Here is a 2,856-nt window from a genome sequence, read left to right on the forward strand (position 1 = left end):
TGAAAGGTAGAGGGAAATGGTCTTTCTTGGTAGCTTTGTTCAGTTCTCGGTAGTCCACACAGATTCTCCACTTCCCATTTTTCTTGGGAACCAACACCAGAGGGGACACCCATTCGCTATCTGAGATGGGGTAAATGAATTCGGCATCCAACAGTTTTTGCAATTCTTCCTTGACAATGTCCTTAAGGGCTGGATTCATCCTCCTCTGGGGTTGCCTAACCAGTTTACAATCCTCTTTGATGTAGATGTGATGGGTACAGACCGAAGGATGGACTCCTTTCATCTCCTTATAGCTCCAAGCAAAAGCATCTAGATGACTGGCCAACAGACTACACAACTCCTTTTCCTGGGAAGGAGATAGGGAGGAGCTGATCTTTAACGTCCTCTCAGGGCCGAACTCCACATTCTTGACTCTGGGAGTGACAGGGTTGGTCGCACAAAGGTCCACTGAGGTGCTGACTTGGGCATCCTCCACCAATTCCTCTAAGGACAGTGTACTGGGAGGTGGATTCTGGATCAAGGTCTCAATCAAATCATCCTCGGTTGGGGGGTCTCCCCTAGTGGTGTCTAGGGTGCACAAAGGTGCTAAGTACACCTCATCCTCTTCTCCTTCCTCCAACCACAGTGGTAAGTCATGCTCTAATGAGGGTTGGGCAGTAGGGTATAGGACTAGCTGCTTGGACCTAGGACCATTTTTGATGGTCATGTTTCCTGCACGGCAGCTTATGTAAGCATCTGCAGTGGCTAACCAAGGCCTTCCCAAAATAAGAGGATATCCAGTGAGCTTTGCCTTTGGTTGCAGCACCAAGAAATCTGCAGGGTATTCCCAAGAGTCAATAGAGACCAAGACATCCTCCACAATCCCTTCGGGAGTCACAGTGGAGCGATCTGCTAGTTGTAGGACTGTCGAGGTCTCCCTCAAGGAACCCTGAAGGTTGAGTTTGAGCATGGTATCCCTAGTCATCACATTAATGGCAGCCCCCAGATCAATCAAGGTGAGGTATGATGGTGCCATTGATGTGGACATCTACTACAGGACTCCCAGGATCTAGGTACTTTGGGCAGATGACTTGTCCCAACATAAGGTCAGACAGTTGTCCTATGACATTGATGGTTGAAGCATCCCTCTTTCGCCTGCCTGGGTGTCTGAAACACTTTTCCTTAACTAGTTTGTTGTATATTGGCACATCCTTGATGGCTTGGAGAAGTGGTATTTTCACACACAACTGCTTGAGCTCTCCCAGAAGCTCATCCTCCTCTGGGTTGGGTTGTGTGGTGGCTATTAGTCTCTCAAGAAAGGGTGGAATAGCCTTTGGTTCACTTTCCTGCTTGTCTTCCTCGTCCTTTGGGGGAGGAGGTTGGCGATCTGGAAGAGTCTTTCCAAATCGCAGATTGATCTCCTGGATCTCCACAGCATAGGTAGGGCATGATGTTTCCCCAGTGTATACCTGCTGGGCTGTCTGTTGTTGGGGTTCGAGTTCGGTTGAGCAGGCATTTGAGGTTGCCTTGGAGGAGCAGGAGGTAATGGTTGAGGTTGAACTGGTGGTGGAGGCAAAATGGCGGGAGGAGTGTTGTACTGGGGCCTCCACCCCGACTGAGGTGCATTCCACTGAGGCTGAGGCTGGGCATGTGAGTGATACGAATGAGTAGTGGGTTGAGTATGGTACTGAGGTGGGTAAGACCATGGAGGAGGCACAGACCAGGAAGGATGAGCAGGGGGACCCCAGGAAGGCATAGGAGTAGATTGGTTGGGGCTGTAATAAGCTTGGGGTGCCCCTTGCATCCCCTGCTGGTAAGGTCTAGGTCCTTGTGGCCTCCTTTGGTTGAGGAAATAGAGAGGTTCGGTGGGGGCTTCTGTCCCTTGATACATGGCTTTAAGCCCAGGTAAGGTTGGACATTGGTTTGTGGGATGGTCCTCCTCACAAACGAAACATACTTCAACCGAATGTAATGGGCATTTGTTCTTAGGATGTCTCCTTGTACACCTAGGGCATAAGATAGCCAAGGCCCTCTCAGCTTCTTCCTTCTTCTGCTGGATCCTGAATGTATCAAGTTGCATGGCAATGATCTGTCTCACCTCACTTTTGAGATCCTCTAATTGATTTGCAAACTCATGTTTGGAGAAAGGAATACCAGCTGAGAGGAGGTTTCCTCTACCTTGTTTCCGGGCTGCCCTAGAGTGGTTTCTAAACACAGTCTTTATGTCCTCATAAGGCAGTTGGTAAATATCTCCTCCAGCTAACATGTGAAGGGTATCTAAGAGGTCTTCAGGGACTCCTCGGAGCAGTACCAACTTGAGGGATTCAGGGTCAAGTGTGCACCTGGCCCGTTTATAGTTAAGTTGGAACCTTTCCTCATAATCCTCTAAGGACTCATCATTTCCCATGGTCATCCGAAAGATTTCTCCCTTGGTTTCCTTGGACCTACAGTAGTCCCGGTACTTGGTATTGAAAGCTTGCTGCATCTGAGCCCAAGTGGTGATACTGTTCCCAGGTAAGCCCATGAACCAGCGTAATGCTGCATCCTTAAGGGTTGAGGGGAAGAGTTTCAGCTTCTGCTCATCTTCAGTATAGTCATAGGTTCGACAAAGGACAGCAAACTCAAACAGGAAGGTATCAGGATCTTCAGTAGTCAGTCCATGGAAGTGAGGTAAAGCGGAGGGGCTAATGTTCTTCATTTTCATGTCTCCATTGGTCTCTCGGATGGGGAAGGCACCTTCTATTCTCTCATCTTCTCCTCTATTGTCAGCCATAGCTTCAGATGGAATGGTCTCTAATTCTTCTTCTGCTATAGGATCTTCGTATATCTCAGGAGGTTCACCTATAGGTTCTTCTGGATCACTGTCACCGAAGAAGA

This window comes from Pinus tabuliformis, chromosome 3_1 (assembly GCF_031772625.1).
Source record: "Pinus tabuliformis cultivar Carrire ecotype Pingquan chromosome 3_1, CPIR1, whole genome shotgun sequence".
In the NCBI taxonomy this organism is placed as follows: domain Eukaryota; kingdom Viridiplantae; phylum Streptophyta; class Pinopsida; order Pinales; family Pinaceae; genus Pinus; species Pinus tabuliformis.